This window comes from Mirounga angustirostris, unplaced genomic scaffold (genome assembly GCF_029215605.1).
Source record: "Mirounga angustirostris isolate CCGP_5_RB_7025 unplaced genomic scaffold, mMirAng1.0.hap1 SCAF_9, whole genome shotgun sequence".
Classification (NCBI taxonomy): domain Eukaryota; kingdom Metazoa; phylum Chordata; class Mammalia; order Carnivora; family Phocidae; genus Mirounga; species Mirounga angustirostris.
Window position 1 is genome coordinate 97,124,509 of NW_026991717.1, and position 22,437 is coordinate 97,146,945.

Here is a 22,437-nt window from a genome sequence, read left to right on the forward strand (position 1 = left end):
AGCGGAGCAGCCCGCCCCGGCCGCTCCCCACTCCTGGGAGTCTGGCGCGCCGGGCATTAAGTCCCAGAAAGAGCCTCTTTGCTTCTTTCACCCTCAGTCCCTCGGGTCTAAGAGGGGATTAATAATACCAATTTCTTAGTGTTGCTGTAGATTGAAGCTAGGTGACCGATGTAAAGGTTCAGTATATTAGTTAAAATCTCTGCCCCTTAATTTCCCGCTTTAAATTCAGGCTCGGCCCAGAGGCTTTCTCATGGCGCGGTGTGAACCTTATGGTGTGAACGTGCCTCTCTCCCCTCTTCACTCTCCCTTCCTCCCAAAGCTGTGCTGTCACCCTACTCTCAGCACCTGGCTGAGCTTTCGCGAGGCCAGCAGTACCTTTGGCTCAATACGGGTTGCCTATTTCTCAGTGCCCACAGTTTAGTAAACTAGCTGCAGATGAATCACTGTGTCACTGCGGAGTCTCAGTGTTTGAATCCAAACAGCATTATTCAGTGTCACGTGGCCTGAGCATTTACCACAGCTTCAGAATGGTGTTTTTTTGTTGTTGTTTCCTCCAGTGAAGTGCGTGGGGTGATGGTGCTGGTGGAGGGGTGCAGGTAGGGGGATGGGGGCGAGATCTAGTGTTAGTCCTCATATATTAAGCACCCTTCTTCTCTGTCTCCAAATATTGATGAAAATATCTTGTCCTGTCCCTTGCCCACAGAATTGTTGACTTGATGATGTAGGAGGAGGAGGAACTCCTCCCCGCCCCCCCCCAAAAAAGAAAGAAAAATCTTTGAGTCAAGTGACAGTGACATTCTGAGATAGCAGCTTATTTGAAATAGTACATGACTGCCTTTTGCTGAGTGATTCATAAATAAATGGCAAAAACTCTTTCCAAGGTCTAAGAAATCTTCCATTTTTCATCTTCCAAAAAAGAGATAACTTGATTATATGCAGCAACATTTACAATTTAAAAGCATTTTATTGCCCAGTAAAAAATGACCCATAATGCTTGCCCTTGGAGAAATAGTCCAATAAACTAGATTATCTTTCCAAAACCTTCCTCAGTTGCAATGAAAACAGCACTTGATTATTGTTGGGGGGGCGGTTCTCATTGTTACTTAAAGTTATGCTAACCACAAATGCTATATGATTTCTTTTTAATCTGGTTTTTAACTAGCTAAGTCCAGAGCATCCAAAGGCATATGTATTCTGTTTACAGCCATATAATTTCTTCATGTGGACTTGGAACATTATCTGTATCTGCAGGATGTATCCAATTTATGGGTCCCAAGAGAATTCGCTAATACCAAATAGTTAGTTGTTGAGAAACTGTTAGAAAAAATTGTCAGTACCACGCATAATTTAATATATAAAAATACATAAAAATCCTTTCCAGGATTTTTGTATGCATTTGGCTGAAAGTCACAGTAGCCTTGGGCCAGGGCTATGGACATTTCAAAGTGAGCAGCAAATATTCTCTTTATGAGTTTGACTTTGTTTATCATAGTATACCATCTGCTATAGATTCAATGTGTCTCCCCAAAATTCATATCTTGAAATCCTAACCCTCAAGGTATTAGGAGGTGGGGCCTTTGGGAGGTGATTGGGCCATGAGGGCAGAGCCTTCATGAACGGGGTCAATGCATTTATAAGAGTGGCCCAAGAAGCCTCCTTTGCCCCCTTCCACCCTGTGAGGTTACCATGAGAAGCCACAGTCAATGACGAAGCAGACCCTCACCACATGGCAAACCTGTGGACACCCTGATCTTGTAATCCTCAGCGTCTAGAATGGGAGAAATAAATTTCTATTGTTTATAAGCTACCCAGTCTGTGATATTTTGTCTTAGCAGCCCAAACAGAAAAAGACACCATCTGAGAGGGCTGCTTATTAGCAGAAAACATATCCTAAGTTAAAAATAAAGAATAATCTTAGGGAATGTCTGCTGTGTAATACACTGTTGGTTTCACAGAGACTCAACAGAATACAGATTTATAATATAACCAATACATGAAGAATGACCTATTATGAAATATATTGAGGTGATTTAATTGTTAGATCTATTTGGCCAGGAATTAGCTAAATCAGTCCCAAGAGAGCTCTTAAAATGACTGTGATTTGTTAAGTGTTCATTCTGTTTTAGGCAGTGGGTTTATTTATTTACATGGATTACCCAGTTCAATCCCTGTGATAACAAAAAGAGGTGGGCAGCCTTGGTGGTATAGTGGTTAGCATAGCTGCCTTCCAAAAAGACGTGGGCATAATTATCCTCATTTTAAAGATGAGTAGATAAATAAAGTACTCAAGGTCAAATACTGGTGAGGCTGGGATTTGAATCCAAGCACATGTAATTTTGCTTCCTTGTTCGTTCGTTCATTCATTCATTCATTCACTCATTCATTTGACAAATGCCGAGTTTTCTCTCTGTCAAGCTCTGTGTATAAGAAATACTCAAGGGGCGCCTGGGTGGCTCAGTTGGTTGGGTGACTGCCTTCGGCTCGGGTCGTGATCTCAGGGTCCTGGGATCGAGCCCTGCATCGGGTTCCCTGCTCAGCAGGAAGCCTGCTTCTCCCTTTCCCACTCCCCCTGCTTTGTTCCCTCTCTCACTGTCTCTCTCTCTGTCAAATAAATAAAATCTTTAAAAAAAAAAAAAAAAGAAATACTCAAAATGATCTTTGTTAATTTCTGTTATTCTGTTTACCTTCCCTGAGAGTTTATGGTTTTTCTTGAATTCATTTCTCTAAAAAGTTTTTTGTAAACTTTTGAAGATTTCCTCCTCATGCTGCACTATGTGGTCATAATGTACATTAAAGTCCTCCAATGAGTTGGGTTTAAAGGGAAATAAAAATCTGAATGTAACTGATGGTATCATAGAAATACGGTAGGGAATATCTTCCTTCTTCCAGCTGGTGATCAGCCAGTGCCCGGAAGCATGAGGATTCAGAGCCCTGTAATTTTTACACTCCTGGGGTGACTGCAGATGTTCTCATTTGTGTAAAGTGCTTTATTATCCTCTAAAACTTACTCAACTATGCACCCAAATGATGTTTTTTTTTTAAAGATTTTATTTATTCATTTATTTGAGAGAGTGAGAGAGAGAGAGAGAGCACACGAGAGGGGGGAGGGTCAGAGTGAGCCACCCAGGCGCCCTAAATGATGTTTTTTTAAAAAAGATTTTATTTAGTTATTTGAGAGAGTGGGCACGCACAAGCTGGGGGGTGGGGAGTGGTTGAGGAAGAAGGAGAAGCTGACTCCCTGCTGAGCAGGGAGCTCTACACACCCCAATCCTAGGACCCATGCTTTTCTTTTTCACACAATAGTAAATAAATATGTGCATTATGAGACCTGCAAAAGGAAATATAATTATTGACATAATGGAAAGCACAATAGAACTCACAATTAACAAACACTGGGAAAATACTATGTGAAACGCTATGACAACAAAATTTAAAGCCTAAAGGAAATGAATAAATTTTCAGTCAAAAATATTTTAACTTGGGACGCCTGGGTGGCTCAGTCGTTGAGCGTCTGCCTTCGGCTCAGGTCATGATCCCGGGGTCCTGGGATCCAGCCCCACATCGGGCTCTCTGCTCCGCGGGAAGCCTGCTTCTCCCTCTCCCACTCCCCCTGCTTGTGTTCCCTCTCTCCCTGTGTCTCTCTCTGTCAAAATAAAATAAATAAAATCCTTAAAAATATATATTTTAACTTAATTAATCCTTCAAATCTAGCATCGACAGCATTAGATTTCTTTACTGGTGCCCAACTAAATATTCTCAGAATTGGATACCTTTATATTTTTATGGAAAATGAAGTTTTGGCTCTTTGTCAGTAGGTCAAGGTTGATTTTTTCCTCATACAGAGCACTGAACAGTCAAGGATATTAAATCGAGCTCTTAAATTAATGGATTCCATGTAAGTTATACAGTCTTAATTTTGTACTTGTAAATAGCACTACATAGGTTCTCTACCTATAATACTCCAAGAAGTAAGGTAGCACAGGTGTTTAAAAGGAACATTTTTAAACAATCAGTTAATTTACTGTGTAAAATTGCTGTAAAGGACAATGTATACAGATTTTTGTTCAAATATTCTACTGTAAACTTGTTAAGACTGTTATGTTTCTATTGCTTTTGTATGGAATGACATTGCAAAAGTTTCTTCAAAAAAAGATGTTCAAATGCTCTCAAAGTAGAAAGCTTGAGTAGACCAACTTCCAGAAAACAAATTTGAAAGGTAATTTCAAATTAATCATTGAAAAAGATAGGATGGTTGCATGGATGAGTTCTAGATAACTTTTAAAAAAACAAGTAATTTTAGGGGCGCCTGTGTGGCTCAGTCAGTTAAGCATCTGCCTTCCGTTCAGGTCATGATTCTGGAGTCCCTGGATGGAGCCCCGTGGCCCTGTGTTAGGATCCCTGCATGGGGAAGTCTGCTTCTCCCTCTCCCTCTGCTTCTCCTGCCTCCGGCTCGGGTTCTCTCTCACTTGCTCACTCTCTCTCTCAAATAAATAAATAAAATCTTAAAAAAAAAACCAAGTAATTTTAATGTTATTGAAATAATCTAAATTAAAGAAAAATATAGAATGTTCCCCAGTCTGCTCTATAAAGCCATCATAACTTTAATAATTTTTTTTTAAAGTAGTCCCCACACCCAGCATGGAGCCCAATGTGGGGCTTGAACTCATGACCCTGAGATGAAGACTTGAGCTGAGATCAAGAGCTGAAGGCTTAACCTACTGAGCCTCCCAGGTAACCCAATAAAATCTGATAATATAGTTAACAGAAAATGCAATAAATAAAAAAACTATAGGCCAAAATCACCTAAGTAATAGATGCAAAAGTGCTAAATAGGATATTAGCAAACAGATTCCAGCATTGTATCAAAAGATTAATAAACGATGACCAAGTAGGGATTTTCTTAGGAATCTAATGTCAGTAAAACTATCAACACCATTTATTACACGAAAAATCAAAAGGGCACAATTCTGTCTTTGGGCCATATGGGAATAATCCTCCTTCCATAAAAACCAGGATTAACTATAGGAAACAGGTATTGTCAGACACTGGATAATATGCAGTGTAGCCCTGTCATTCCTGAGAGAAGGCAAAGAAGTGAGTCCTACCTTCAGCCAGGCTTTCTACCAGATGGTAGTTTCTAGACTGCGGTAGAGGGAAGAGGAACCCAAACAAAGCCCACCAATCTCTTTGAGTTGGGGACACAGACTGGATTTGGGGAAGGTCAAGGAAGCTAGAATTTGCAAAGAGGAAAGAGTGAGACAGAGCAAGAGTTCCAGCATAGAGATTTGCTTGGGTCTCTGGTTGAATATAATGTGGGCACGTATAGGGTGAACCTCCACCACCAGGTTGCGCAATAATAACTTCCAAAGAAAGAGCGATTACTGGAATTGTAATACAAACAATTTTCAGAGTACACACAGGACCAGAAGTCATTCATATTCCCGTCAGTCAGGTTGAAGAGAACTCATTGGATATACAAAAATCAATTGTATCTGTAAATACTAGCAGTGCACAATTAGCAATTGATATTAAAAACTGCACCATTTACAACATCATCAAAAAACGTGAAATTGAATTAACAAAATATGTGCAAGATCTATACATTGAGAGCTATAAAACATTCCAGAGAGAAATTAAAGGCGACTTTAACAAATGGTGAGATAAGCCATGTTCAAGGATTAGTAGACTCAATATTGTGTAAGACAGCAATTTCCCTCAAATTGATCTATAGATTCAATGCAGTTCCAATTAAAATTTTCAGAAGACTTTTTTGGGGAGAGGTGTAGAAATTGACAAGCTGATTTTAAAATCCACTTGAAGATGCAAAGAAACAAGAATAGCCAAATGTATTTTGAGAAATATCCTACTTGAAAAATTTATATTGTTTTAAGACTTACTATAAAACTACAGTAATCAACATGTTGTGTCTGTGGCTTAAGAACAGACATAAATCAAGGAAACAAAGAATCTAGAAACAGACTCATGTACCTATGGCTAATTAATTGTAGGTAAAGCTTCTATAGAAGCTGTATGGAAACATGTATTAAAGTCAAAATAACAATTTAAAAAAGTTGAAAAGTTCAACTCACCAATTCCATTATCAGGAAGCTATGTTATAAAAAGGATCAATATGTAAGAGTATGTGTAGAAAGACTGTAATGGGAAAAACTTAGTACACTTGACCCCTTGTTGCTTCTGTCTCCCCTGCTGCTGTGACCTATAGGTTAGAAACTTCTGTTTAGCCTTGTACATATGCATGTTAATCATCGAAGGAATTTCGCTTACAGCTAAGATTTGCAAAAACTGCTCTTTACCCGAAACCTATCTCCCCAAGGAGATAAGGAAGTATGTACAAAAATAACAACACTATGTTTAAGATTTACAGTAAGGACATGACCAGATTCCTGTTTGCAAAGATCAACTGGCCAAGGACAAAGAAGTTACATGACTTTCCCTGGACCCTTGCAGGCACCTGAATGCCTATAGATGTCAGTTACTTTTGACTCCAACTGCCTGTCACTTCCTCCTCTTCCTAACACTAAAAGCTTGCATTTCATGCTGAGTTAAGGCAGTACTTTAGAACAATAGTCTGCAATCTCCTTGGTTTGCCAGATTTCCAAATAAAGCTGCTTTCGTACCCTTACATCTTGCCTCCTGACTTACTGGCCTGTCGTGCAGTGAATGGAACCAGCTTGGACTCAGTTACAAGATCTTCATATTGTCCCCAAAGTAGGAAAAAAACCTTCACTGATACAATTATATTGTATCCATACCATGGAATATGAAGACATTAAAAAAGAATTGAACTGGTTAGCATTTACTTGATTTACAGGGATTTCTGTTAAGTATTGCTGCTTCAGAAAAGGGAGATACACGGGCGTGTACACAAGATGATTTTGTTTTTGGTAGGTTGACAATGACCCCTGCTCAAAATATCTATGTAAATATGTTTGCATATGATTATATAAACATGTAGAAACTCATTAAAGCATGTCCATCAATTGTAAACCATGCTTACCAGGGGAGGTCAGGGATGGATTGTAGGTGGAGATACAGGGAAAGTACGGAAGTCATTAAAAATGTACCAATTCTATTTTCCTAGCACATAGGATATCCCACTTATATAAACAAAGTTTATGAGTGTCTTATGTATTTTATATGCACACACGTACATTTTTAAAGAAAAATTACCTAGATATATAGATACTGACATATATGGTTATCCCAATATCCTTTAAAATGAAAAAGAGCAAATTGTAGGCTAATGTGCACTTAGGATTCTCTTTTGTTAAAGACCAACCAACCAACCTTCCCACACACCACTAGGTATAAATGTATTCACTTGAATATATATGTATGAACAAGAGAAAGGGTCAGAATACCATATCATCAGCACTGCTTCTGAGTTGGGGCTGGGGAAGAAGCAAAGAGAGAAATGATCAGCTTAGACTTTAAACCTCTATGTACTAGATTATTTCATTTTTATAACAAGCATATGTTACAAACGTGTTATAATTTGAAAAACATCTACTAAATAATTTTTAGAAGAATTTTGAACGAATTTCTGAAGGAGTGTGAGCACTTCTCCTGGAATTCCCTTTCTCTGATCTAATCTTCATTGTCACATACCAGAATTCAGAAAGCATCCCTTACGTTCCTGATCTTGTATTTTGGAATTCTACTTTCAATATGCTATTATGGTGTTAACCCGACTTTACACCACTTACTCTGTCTCTGTTAGAAATCACACCTGCTTTCCCCTTAAACCTCCCAATACAGTTCCAATGCCATTCTCTGGAGCTGTCTTCCTGGTGAATTTCCCTACATTCTGTAAGTTTTCAAATATTTTTTCCCCTGACTTTATGAAGAAGATAGCTTGCTAGAAAAACAAAGTTGCTGGCAGAATCCTTTTTCTTTATGTGTTCAGTGAACAGTACCCTAGGCTCGAGAAGATGTTTAAGTCTCAGAGGCAGAGGTCATTCATATCATAATTTCTTTTTTTCAAAGAAGAAATCAAAAGACATTTTATCTTATTTTAAAAAATTTTTTTATTAGTGTCAGGGGTAGAATTTAGTGATTCATCAGTTGCATATAACACCCAGTGCTCATTACATCAAGTGCCCTCCTTAATGCCCATCACCCAATTACCCCATCCCCCCACCCATCTCCCCTCCAGCAACCCTCAGTTTGTTTCCTGAAGTTCAATGTCTCTTATGGTTTGCCTCCCTCTCAATTTGCATCTTATTTTATTTTTCCTTCCCTTCCCCTATGATCCTCTGCCTTGTTCCTTAAATTCCACATATCAGTGAGATCATATGATACTTTTCTTTCTCTAACTGACTTGTATCGCTTAGCATAACACCCATAGTTCCATCCATGTCATTGCAAATGGCAAGATTTCATTCTTGATGGCTGAGTAATATTCCATTGTATATATATACACCACATCTTCTTTATCCATTCATCTGTCAATGGACATCTTGGCTCTTTCCATAGTTTGGGTATTGTGGACATTGCTGCTATAAACATCGGGGTGCATGTGCCCCTTCAGATCACTATGTTTGTATCCTTTGGATAAATACCGAGTAGTGCAATTGCTGGGTTGTAGGGTAGCTCCACTTTTAACTTTTTGAGGAACCTCCATACTGTTTTTCAGAGTGGCTGTACCAGTTTGCATTCCCACCACAATTTCTTTTAAATTTAGCTGTTCCTACTTTTGGTCATGCTAGAAGACACTGACTATAAGAATTCTTCTCTTCATGGTTTTGAAATTTGAAGATGGAAAGACTGAGTACATTAGTTGGGGGGGGGGGTGGCTAAGCATAAAGAGTGAGAAGTGTACCAGAGGCCAAATTAGCCAATATGGTTATACAGAAGCTAAAGTTTCGAGGAACTTGTCTGGTGTGGTAGATATTGCCAATGCATAGCAATACGTAGGTATCTCATCCTTCCCGTGCATGTGAGAGAATATGCATCCCAACCCTTTGTTGTTGGGAAAACTTTGTGACCAGTTCTGGCCTAAGAAATGTGTATAGAAGTGATGTGTGTTACTTCCAGATGGAGTCAGTGAAAAGCTCCTGCACAATGTAATGGAAAATGTGTTGAGATTTTGCTGAACCATAAGATCAAAGCTGCCCAGATTACTGAATCACCACATGGGAAAACAGTTATCAGAATTGTTTCACTGCTTGGAGAACAATGGGGGAGAAATTAACTTTTGTCACATTAAGTCAGAGATGTGAGAGCGGTATGTTATTGTAACATAGCATGGCCTAACCTGACTGATACAGTATAGTAAAGGGAGATGAGTGGAAGACACAGGCAGAGACCAGTCATGGTCATGGGTATGGCCCTTGAAAGAGACAAAGCAGCTACACTGCTTATTTCATTACAGGTCCCATTAGACCTGGCATTACTTTGGTTTCTTTATTACTCTGTGTGCTCACAAACCTAATAGTATCTTTTTAATATATTCAGCTTTTCTTGGGTAGCTAAAGGGTGCCTTTTTTCCTGGCATTCAAAAGACCAAAATCAAATTATTCAGTTAGTCACATTTTAATTACTTACATATTCAGATCTTCACTGTGGCAGATGCTGCTGGTGCTCTTAGCATGTACCTCTTTGTGCTGAAGGCTGCTTTTTGCGACAATCTGTGAGTTTTTGAAGGCTTTTTCTAGCTGAGGGAGCATGCTCAGTCAAGACACAGGGCAAACCAGAGATGCTGGAGAGTCAATGCCCTGGAAACAGCCCCAACAAATGATGGTGGGTAGGTGAAGGTTTTGGCATTTAAATACCTACCTTCCTAACATCCCTTGGTTGGGATCATTTTGAGGCATGTTCCACCTTGTCTCCCAGAGTCCCCAGGGGGATCAGCTCAAGATGCCCAACATGGCTTGATAACTTCTTGTCTTTCATTATTCACTTCCTTAATTGTGTTCCTTGGGATCATCCCCCAAATAAAGTACTTACACTTAAATTCATGTCTCTGGGTATGTTTCTCAGAGGAATCCAAACCAAGGTAACTATTTTGTATGCATAAGTAGGCCAGGAAGGGGAGCTTCTTCTCATGAAATTGTCATTTATTCCTCCATCGTTAGTGATGCTCTGCCCATTCTGCCTTTTATACCACCTAATTTCAGCTCCAGAATTTTCACTTGGTTCTTTTTAGTTTCTACCTCTTTGTTTATATTTTCATTTTGTTCATGCGTCATTTTTGTTTTGTTTTGTTTCATTTAGTTTTCTGTGTTTTAAGCACATTGAACTTCTTTAAGACACTTATTTTGGTAGCGCTTGGGTGGCGCAGTTGGTTAAGCATCCAACTCTTGATCTCAGTTCAGGTTTTGATCTCAGGGTCTCTGTTCAAGCCCCACATTGGGCTTCACACTGGGCATGGAGCCTAGTTATAAAAAAAAAAGGCACCTATTTTGAATTCTTTGTCAAGTAATTCACAGATCCATTTCTTTATGGTCAATTTCTGGAGCTTTCTGTTGTTGTTCCTCTGATTGGGCCATGTTTCCCTGAAAACAGCCACCTCTTCAAGTCTTTATGGTAAGTTCCATACAGAGGAAGACCTTCCCCAGTCAGACTAGCCAGAGATTCTGGGAACCTCTGAAACTTCTTTAGGGGATGTGTCTTTTCTGTTGTGCACATAATTTCCCAATTAGAAAGGTTTGCTGGCTTATTTTTTAGGAGCATATATTCTCTTGCTCCTTCTGGTGTCTGTTTGTGGTACTGCAGGTTCTCTGGGCCTACAACGAGCCCCAGAACTCTCTCTCTTGTTCTCTGGCCCCCTCAACCAAAGTTTGCTGGTTCCATCATCACTCCAAATCAGGCAAGACAGAATCCAGTCTCTTGGGCAATGTTTCATGCACAATCCACTCTTCTCTCTATTCTAAAGGAGAAGCCGTGAGTTAGGCTTTTTCTCCCCTGGGCTGTGTCAGCTGAGGGGAGGGGCAACTGCAGACAGAATGCTGGAGGGGAGAAGGGTGGGGGATGGGGTACCTGGGTAACGGACATTAAGGAGGACAGGTGATGCAATGAGCACTGCATATTACATAAAACAGATGAATCACTGAATTCTACCTCTGAAACTAATAATACACTATATGTTAATTAATTGAATTTAAATTAAAAAAAAGAATTCAATGGCTTTCCTAGACTCTTAACTATAGAGAACAAACTGATGGTTACTGGAGGGGAGGTCGGTGGAGGGATGGGTTAAACAGGTGATGGATATTAAGGAGGGCACTTGCTGTGATGAGCACTGGGTGTTGTATGTAAGTGATGCATCACTAAATTCTACACCTGAAACTAATATTGCACTGTATGTTAACTAGCTGGAATTTAAACAAAAACCTGGGAAAAAGCCTTATATCTACTGAAACAACATGTTACTTGAAAGAAGGTTTAGACACAGTGCAGTTTCAATGAGTAAAGCATACAGCCATTCCCATATGATTCTACACATACGTTTACTAAGACTTGTATCTTTTCTAAAAAATTTTTTATTAACATATAATGTACTATTTGTTTCAGGGGTACAGGTCTGTGATTCATCAGTCTTACACAATTCACAGTGCTCACCATAGCACATACCCTCCCCAATGTCCATCACCCAGCCATGCCATCCCTCCCAACCCCCTCCACTTCAGCAACCCTCAGTTTGTTTCCTGAGATTAAGAGTGTATCTTATTGAAAGAAGAAGTTAGCTAGAGGATGCATTACATGCAGTGTAGTTGCAATGAGTTCACCACACATTCTCATATGCTTCCACACACATATTTAGAAACACATATCCTAATGAGAGAAGATATTAGTTGACGTATGCTTTTACACAGTGTAGTTTCAGTGAATTAAGCATACAGCTATTCCCGTTGATTCTACACATACGTTTACAAATATATGTATCTTTTTTTCAGATTTTATTTATTTATTTGAGAGACAGGGTGCCAAAGTGGGTGGGGGGCAGCGCAGAGGGAGAAGCAGACTCCCCGCTGAGCAGGGAGCCTGATTCTGGGCTCAATCCCTGGACCCTGAGATCATGACCTGAGCTGAAGGCAGCCGCTTAACTGACTGAGCCACCCAGGCACCCCCAAATACTGTAACCTAATGAAATAAGATGTTAGTTGAAGGATGCATTACACACAGTGTAGTTTCAATGGATTAATCATAAGACATTCCAATATGCATCTATACTTCTGTTTAGAAACCCTTATATCTTAATGAGAGAATACGTTAGTTGCGGGATGCATAATACACAGTGTACTTTAAGTGAGTTAAGCCTACAGCTATTCCTTTATGCTTCTACACATAACTACAAACACTGGTAGCATAATGAAAGAAGATGGTAATTGAAAGACGCATTATACAGAAAGAAGCATTGTTTCAGTGAATTAAGCATGCGGTTATCTGCTCCGCTCCCCGTCCCCTCCCCAAAGGAATGCAATGGCTTTTCTTACCCATTTTAACGCAGCTGATCTTGGCTTTGCACTCACCTGGGGTATCATGACTTAACCAGCTTCTGGAGTTCTCATAAAGGCATTTTGGTCCATATATTGCTGTTAAGTCAGTGTCTTTGTGTAGGAACTATACAGCTGGAGCTTCCAATTCTGTTATCTTTCTGACATTATTCTTATCTTCTATTTGTTTTTAAAGATTTTATTTATTTATTTGACAGAGAGACACAGCGAGAGAGGGAACACAAGCAGGGGGAGTGGGAGAGGGAGAAGCAGGCTTCTGGCATAGCAGGGAGCCCGACATGGGACTCGACCCCAAGACCCTGGGATCATGACCTGAGCCGAAGGCAGACACTTAACGACTGAGCCACCCAGGCGCCCTGTCACAAAAGTCTTAAAATATAAATGTTTGACCAAAGAGAACCAATTAAATAAACTGTATACTAAAACAAAAGAGAAGAAAAGAAAAGAAAAGAAAATGCTAAAGAAAGTAACGCCATACCTTTCACATACCAGGTTTCTAAAAACACGACATTCTTTACATTCTCAGATCAAGGTGCACCTAACTATATCTTTCATTAATTAATTCCTTTTTTATTTTTATGACTATATAAGTGGCTTTAAGAATATGTGGCTTAACTTCAGTAGGTCCAAGAACACCATGAAAATGTGACTTTACATGGATTGGGAAAACAAACCATTTATTGGCTTTGTAGCTTTTTGCTGGCCCAGCCAAGCAACTACACTGAGAGAAATGGAGACGATGCTCAGAATGAGAGTGGGATGAATCAGGGATTCTCTCCCCTGTGTCTGTGGGAATACCAGTGGGTTCATCTGTTTTCAATGACAGGATCAACCAATTTAGTTCAACAAAAATGAAAGCAGACTAGTTGAACCAGACTTTTTCCACGGGTGCAGCTCAAGTTAGAAATAAGTCACTTAAGGGCTTGCTGCCTTTATTCAATATAGATAAAACTCCTATACTGATAATTCCATAGAATTTTATGAAAATTCAATCCAATAAAATGTGTGCCAAGAGCTATGCTAGATGCCAGGAATACAAAAGTGAATAAAAAACTTAATTCTACTTTTAGATTCAGAATAAGATTTGCAAGTGACAAAGATGATATAGTGAAACTGCCTTGTATGTATCACTTGACTTTTGAGAATAGTTTAGTTATGCCATCAAAAGTGGCTACTCTTAGGCCCATGGCTGGATAGGCCTTTGAGTAGCGGAGGTTGGCTCAACCTCAGAAATTAAAATCTCCCGGGCGCCTGGATGGCTCAGTCAGTTAATCGTCTGTCTTTAGCTCAAGTCATGATCCCAGGGTCCTGGGATCGAGTTCCACATTGGCTCCCTGCTTAGGGAGAAGTTTGCTTCTTCCATTCCCTCTGCCCCTCCCCCTGAAAAAAAATAGAAGATAAGAATAATGTCAGAAAGATAACAGAATTGGAATAATATATAATCCCCCTGATTATATATTATAAATAAATATAATCTTAAAAAAAAATTTAAATCTCCAACCACCACCATACCCTAGATGGCCAGTTCAACCTCTGGCCCAAGAGAAAGGAAAGGTTCCTTTCTCATCCTCATTGTAAGACCAACCCGTATTCTGTTCAAAGATCACTGGCAATGGGATGTCCTTTTCTGACCCCAGAGTTTCTGACCCCATTCCCTTTAGGAGAAAATCCATATCAATCACAGCTTCTGGCCCCAGGTCTAGACAGTCCAAATAGTTGATAGTACCTTTCCTAAAGTCTGGCCTATTCAGTTTTTTAAAAGTACTAGAATAAATAATACTTTTCAAAGACAGTAGAGTCTAGGGCTAAACTTAGGTAAACATTTTCTTCTATAAGGGCACAAATAGAGTCAACACATTATTAAAACAAAGACTAAACATCTCAATTGGAAGTATGTGCATTCCAGTTAATGTTGACAAGGCAGAGTTTTCTGTCAAACAGTAGGTACATATTTGCTTCATTTGGAGATCTTAAGACAGATAGAAAGAAAGAAGTTCCATTGATGTTACTACTGCTAAAGACAAAAGAAGCTTCCCCCCTTTTTAAAAAAGATATATTTATTTATTTTAGAGAGAGAGAGAGCATGCATACACATGGTAGAGGGGAGGGGCTGAGGGAGACAGAAAGAGTCTTAAGCAGACTCTGTGCTGAGCCCGACACAGGGCTTGATCTCAAGACCCTGAGATCACGAACTGAGCTGAAAACTAAGAGTAGGATGCTTAACCTACCACACCACCCAGGTGCCCCAAGAAGCTTTCCCTTTTAAGTGACACTTGCCTCATTCAAGTTCTCACCATCACCTGTGGCAGGGGATGGTAAAGCCTCCCATCCTGAGTATCTGCAGCTTGTCAATGACTGCATTTTCTGAGGGTGGATACCCGAGTCACATTTTGGTATCTTCTTTGTCTCTTAATCTGTTAATGAGTATCTACCACATGCTTACGGGGAGCATTGCATTATATTTGCTGCTTTTAATGTCATTTTTAACCTCTGCTTTTATTCCTTTGGTTACTGTCCTAGGGAATTCTGTGATTGAGCTAGTCATAATTACATGCTCGAGTGGGTTCTTTCCCATGTACAATATAATAGATCTGCCTGTGAAAGCATGAGAAGATTTTACCAGGTCCTGCAAGAGATGTCGTGGATGTTCATGGAAGCTGTCACATCCAGCAATATCAATCCAAATTCCTCCATGAATCAGTAAAAAAAAATTCAGAGGATTACAACATTATCAGCTTCTGTCTTCTCTCATCAGTATAGCCTAAGAGAATTTTAAAAATAAAACATACTGACTGGTCGATAAAATCGATTGACAAATCACAATGTGATGAAAGGAGAGACTGCCAGTAAAGTCAGGTCAGACACAAAATCAGTGATGTGGGTACCTGCTGAATCAAAGACTATGGGTGTGCACTTGCAAACCAAATTTACCCATGAATAGCAAAGCTAGCCTACAGAGTGAGGTCGCCTGAACCGGCAGAAAAGCTTCTTGGGGATGGAAGGATGCAATACAAAGGAAATGAAGTGTGGCCCTGTCTTCCACCTCCATGATTTACCATGAGATGTGAACACAGAGAGGCTAAGCTGAATAAATCTACTGATTTATCATTACTTAAGAAAAGCAGAAAACAATTTAATTTTCTGCTGGGTCCAGCAACTCAGTGAGCAAAAATACATATGCAATGAAGTTTCCATTATACCATGTATAATAACCACAAGGCAGTCTTCTTTTCTCTTCTGCTAGACAATGGGGAGGTGTCACCCTAACAGATGCTAAGAGAACACGTCCCTGTGGCCATTCTGTGCTGATGGAGATGCTGAGAAACAGTTTTCTGCAAGTCTTGCGTACATAACCATTCACAACAGAGAATTTCACTTCAATTCAAAGGAAGTTATCATGCTCTTATTCTTCTTGAAGACGAAATCAACTATAAAAGAAGTCTAAAAAAATCACAGGGCACATGGCTCACTGAGTTGGTTAAGTGTCTGACGCTTGATTTCGGCTCAGGCCATGATCTCAGGGTCGTGAGATCAAGCCCTACGTTGGGCTCTACACCGAGCATGGAGCCTGCTTAAGATTCTCTCTCTCCCTCTCCCTCCGCCCCTCCCTCCCCCCACCACATACGTACTCTCTCTAAAAATAAATAAGTAAATAAATAAATATTTAAAAAGAAGTCCAAAAAAATCAAACTTTTGTCTATTTTTGTTTTGTTAAGGCTACTTCTCCAAAGATTTTAATGTGTATTTTTTTGGGTCAGTTCTAGATTTGGGGAGGTTTTGATTGACAATCTAATGATACACTCTCAACAGCTGTGCTGCAGGAACTCCCCAGAAAGAGTTGATAGTACCTTTCCTAAAGTCTGGCCTATTCAGTTTTTTAAAAGTGGGACCCAGGTCCCCCGTTCTCTCAGCCTCTCTGCTCAGGATTTCTGGAATCGGTTGTACAGTGTGATCAGCTGTATTGCACAGGGAAATAGGTAAGAGATAGATAATTGAGAAGAGGAGGGTGTAGTGGGCTTTGGGCACCAGAGAGTGGAGGAGAGGGCCCAGCAAGAGGAACAAGGGGGACAGAACAGAAAATACAGCTGCAGGGCAGGTAACATTATGGACGTAAGATAAATGAATGGAGAAATTTCCTGCCACAGTTGGGGTAGAGAGACAAAGATGGGACAGCGGGGGATAGAGTGTGCACACTGAGAACAAAACTCAGAAGGAAGGCTGTATCAGTTTTTTTTTTTTCAAAGATTTTATTTATTTATTTGAGACAGAGAGAATGAGAGACAGAGAGCAGGAGAGGGAGGGGGGTGAGGGAGAAGCAGACTCCCTGCTGAGCAGGGAGCCCGATGCGGGACTCGATCCTGGGACTCCAGGATCATGACCTGAGCCGAAGGCAGTCGCTTAACCAACTGAGCCACCCAGGCGCCCTGTATCAGTTTTATATTTTAGTGTTCTGTACCTGGCTGGTTCAATCTCAGCCTTACTTCCATTAATTGATAAAAGCTTGGGGAAAGCATTAAAATATGCAGTTGATGCTATTGTGCTTGCTTCTAAAATCCTAGAACCCAGAGGTCCAAAGAGGCTCTATTCCTGCTTGCTGGTGTGATGCAAGGCAACATGACACATTTGTACTGACTATGGAGAATGCCTTGTGGGTAAATATTTTGCGTGATCTGTTTTATACATCTTTTTGTGAAACTGTAGGGTAGGGGATATAGTATTAGATGTAGTGAGGTCTTCCCTTCCCTTATCAGAAGTTTTGATCGCTAAAGAAGCCATATATACTAAAAATAATTTAAATGTCAAAATTCAGAATGGTTTTTTGAAATTTAATGTGTCTGGGGGCACCTGGGTGGCTCAGTCGGTTGATCATCCAACTCTTGATTTTGGCTCAGGTCATGATCTCAGGGTCCTGGGATCATCCCCACATTGGGCTCTGTGCTCACTGGAAAGTCTGCTTCTCCCTCTCCTTCTACCCCTCCCCCCCACTCATGTTCTCTCTCTCTCTCTCAAATAAATAAATAAATCTTTTTAAAAAAAGGAAATTTAATGTGTCTGACCTGAAACAATAATTATCACATAATTGTTCTACAAGTCAAGACATTTATCTGAGAACCTACATTTAAGAGGCTTTCTCAGAAAATTGATTAGAAGCAAGCTGCTTCCTTATTAGTATTAATCATTTAATAAACTATTTGTCTAACCACAATCACTGATAGTTCTATAAGTTTAAATTTATTTCATTTGTTGGTGTAGACTCTTTTCACCTCCTTTATTGCAGGACGGACTTTACTTATATTTTTCCACAATTCTTATCTACATTTTGAAGATCAAGTCCACCTATAGCTTGCAATGCCATCTGCATGGGAATTAAGGGCCCCTTAGGAGTGAGAAGCCACCAGGGCAGTGTTATCCAGGAATGAATATTTTGTGAGTATTTGCAGTAAAGACAAGTGATAGTATGAAAGTACTGATCTCATCCATCTGTATCCAGTTAAAATTCCAGTATAAAAGTAGTAATAGTAGTAACAATAATACTTGATGAAGTGCTAAGTGCCAGGTACCATGAAGGTACTATGCTAACCAGTAATGTATAATGTCTCATTTAATCCTTACAAGCACCCCATGAGGTAGGGATTGTCATCTCCATTTACAGTTGAGAAAACTGAAGTTCAGAAAGTTATCTGCCTGAGATTTCACAGTTACTAAATGGAAGAGTTGAGATTGTAACGTAAGTTGGACTGATTTCAAATCTACTTGTATTAGTCTGCTTGGGCTGCCATAACAAAATACACAGACTGAGTGGCTTAAACAACAAGAATTTATTTCCTCACAGTTCTAGAGGCTGGAAGTTCAAGATCAAAGTGTCAGTTAGGGTTGGCTTCCTCATTCCCTCCATCTTCGAGTGGTCTTCCCTCTGTGCCTGTCTGTGTCCTAATCTCCTCTTCTTATAAGGACATGAGTCATATTGGTTAAGGCCCGCTCCAATGACTTCATTTAATTACTTCTTTAGAGACCCTATCTCCCAAAACAGCCACATTCTGAGTTACAGGAGGCTAAGACTCCAACACATGAATTTGGTGGGGACACAATTCCGCCCATAAGTCTTTAAGCCATGAAGTCTGTGTATTATCTATAAGAGGAAATACTAAGCCACTAGATATTTTCACTCTGGTATGAATTAGCTTTTCCCCAACTAATTTCCTGGGGGAAAATTTGATGATGAAATTGATGGAGAAATTTGAGGCACTGGGTCCTTCAGGAAATAAAGAAAACCCACCAAAAATGGGAATAAGAAAGGGGACCCGGGGATGTGGGAAAGTTGGCATCTCCTAATTTGTTTTTAGGGGGAGGGCCAGACTTAAATAGAAGTAAATTAAACACAAGCCTCACTTTCTATTTTTACTTCTGTATTTCATCTTTTTAGCTTCTTCACATTTTTGTTCTGAAGGTATTATTGCTATTCATCCAAGCCAGCAGGCTCCCCAGCTATTGGAAAAGCACCTTAATGATCTCATTGTCACTTCTAAAATGGTACCAAAAAAAGTATTAATCTGCTGGACTCTCTATATTGAAATTAACAAGTCAGGAAATGACAGATGTTGGCGAGGAGGTGGAGAAAGGGGAACCAGGCGGAGAAAGGGGAACCCTCCAAACTGTTGGTGGGAATGTAAGCTGGTGCAGCCACTCTGGAAAACAGTATGGAGGCTCCTCAAAAAGTTGAAAAAAGAGCTACCCTATGACCCAGCAATTGCACTACTGGGTATTTACCCCAAAGATACAAATGTAGGGATCTGAAGGGGCATGTGCACCCCAATGTTTATAGCAGCAATGTCCACAATAGCCAAACTATGGAAAGAGCCTAGATGTCCATCAACAGATGAATGGATAAAGAAGATGTGGTATATATATACAGTGGAATATTATGCAGCCATCAAAAATGAAATCTTGCCATTTGCAGTGACGTAGATGGAACTAGAGGGTATTATGCTAAGCAAAATAAGTCAATCAGAGAAAGACAAGTATCATATGATCTCACTGATATGAGGAATTTGAGAAACAAGACAGAGGATCATAGGGGAAGGGAGGGGAAAAGATGAAACCAGAGAGGGAGACAAACCATAAGAGACTCTTAATCTCAGGAAACAAACTAAGAGTTGCTGGAGTGGAGGGGGGTGGGAGGGATGGGGTGGCTGGGTGATGGACACTGGGGAGGGTAGGTACTATATGGTAAGTGCTGTGAATTGTGTAAGACTGATGGGTCACAGACCTGTACCCCCAAAACAAATAATACATTATATGTTAATAAAAAAATTTTAAAAATAAGTTATTGAAAATTATAGTCCTCTGTTGATATTGATTGGAGTCCAGAAATTGTTAGGAGGTGTTTGGAATATTTAATGAGAATTCAAAGGGAGCCAATCATGAGGGATGATTTTTTTCCAATTTCCGTCAGAGCTATTACATCTAAAGGAATATACCAGAGAATAAATCAGAGCACTGCTCACACCCTGCCTTCTGATAGTCCTGATTTTATAACCTCTTGGGAGCCAGACCAAATGGGAGGAGGCAGGGCCTTCCTCTCTACTCTCAATTATCAAGAACAGGTTCTCCCATTACTGTTCTTTCTCCCACATTAATGGGTTTGTTCATGGATGTATATTGCTGAATATACCACTTGTCCAGAAGCAAAATTAACTACCAATCTCCTTTTGGACATCAAGCTCAATATTAATAATCCTTTCTGACAGCCTGTTAAGAGTTTCCTGAATCAGGAAGGGCTAATAGGCTTCCATTTGCACACCAACACTGAATGATTGATTGTTAGTGAGAGGGTGGTGTTACATGAAGGTTGTGAAGCCATTTTTTTTTTTTTTAGAGAAAGAATGGTATAATCAATTAGTGAGGTCTCCTAGGCGAGAGGGACCAGTGGCACAAGGATGAATTATCTTCTATCATTAATAAATTCAGAGCTACACTTTATTGAGAGCTTACCTTGTGGCAGGCCCTGGGCAAAGCCCAGTACATTCATCATCTTAGTGAATTTTCACAACTCTGCAGGAGAGGTGCTTTATATACTTTATATGCTTTGCTAGGATAAAGAAATTCAGGCCTAGTGGGATTCAAGAATTAGCCCAAGATTACCCAGCTGCTAAGAGCGGGCACAGGAATTTGTACCCTGGCAGTCATGACTTAGACTCCCTGAAACAGTGTCCCAAGTGTGTGGATGAGGATTTGAGCTGAGGCTACACCACAAACAGAGCTACAGTGCCCTAATCACCACGAGACTACAGGGCACCGCCAATGGCCAGGGAGCGCCACTGCCTTGGATGTACCCTCAGTAGGGCCTTTCTGGCATGGAGATGGGGGCTGGGGCTGGGAGTGAGGTTTGTGGGCAGGAGGACCTGTCTCCCCATAGTTAAGTCCACACATGTTTATTAAGCACCTGCAGTGTGCCAAGCATCTGGGAATGTGGCAGAGTTGCCTGCCCTCCAGGAGCTTATGTCCAAGTTAGGGAGACAGGTAACAAACACATAAGCAAATAAGATATCTTCAGGTCCAGATAAATGTTGTGGAGATGCTTTAACAGGCTTACTGGGTGGGATGGAGCAGGGGACTACTTTAGCCAGGGATGAAGGCCTCTTGAGAAAGAACCTGAAAGATGGAAAAGAGACAGCTGTGGGGGAATCTGGGGACATGCACTAGGTCCTGCATAAGGTGTGGACTCCAGTGTCTTGCTGCTTAGGTTCAAAACATGGCCCTGCTACTTAGTTACGGGGGTGACCATGGGCAAGATACTTAACTGCTCCGTGTCTCTGTTTCCTCATTTGTGACATGGGGTAAACACAGGGGCTGCCTCACAGGCTGATGTGAAGATAAAGTGATTAGTTACATATACATACTTTGAACAGTACTTGGCACAGGGTAAGCTCCCTAGAAGAATTCACCATAAAGGCTGAAAGATGGAGGTGGGGAGAGTTTAGCTAAGAAACAGCACTTGTCACTTACATCCTGATGGGACAAACACCAGCACATCCTGCTCATCACCCACGTCGCGCAGCTGGGGGAGGCGTTGAGGCATGGTGGCTAGATTTGCAAACCTACCTCCACTGTCTCTCTTGCACCTGTCAAAACTACAGGGGATGCTGAGCAACACATGAAATACCTAATTTGCAATAAAGTAATTTTTTCCCCCAAATACATCTGTCCACACCTGAAGGTGGCAAAACACACTTGAGAATTTGCAATCGCGCATAGAGGGTATGAACTTGTCAGCTTGTTCTGTCAACAGGCTTGATGTCTGAGCATTGTTGTCCTCGCAGAGCTGCTTGTTATCTGCCAGGCTTGATTGCTTCCCTCTCAAGTGGGAATTGGAAGGTTCTCTAATGGAGAAGAAAGCTTTACCAAGCCCCAGATACAATTAAAAGCCATAGCTCTTGACTTTGTAAAGTGGGAGGTTTGGTCTCTGCACTCGCAGCTGCATTTGACTACATGGCCCTGAGGCCCTTCCCCTTTGTGTCATTCCCCCACCTTCACTTTTCATTCCTTCTCCCCTTCCAAGGCTGTCTAACAGGGGACAGGAGTCAGGTCAGCTTTGTTTGCCACTCAGTATTTGTCAGATTAAGTTACTGTTTGTTGCACATTTATCAGGTGCTTACATACAGGACCTTGTTTAGTTCTTAACAACCCTCTGAGAATTTGAATATGGGCCTGCTTGATGATGGTATTTAAATCCTGCTGCGGGCAAAGAGCTTGCCTGTCTTGCCTGGAAGTTATGGAAGCTTCCGGTTGTGTAATAAGGGACTGTTGTTTAATTGTGTTACTTACATTCTGGTCACCTAAAAGGGGTCAAAGGTAAGCGAGTTGTAGATTAAATTAAAAAGAGGAGAAAACAATCCTAGATCCAGAAATTACATCAGATGAATCTCAGTGGTTTCTCCTAAATATCATTCAAATAGGT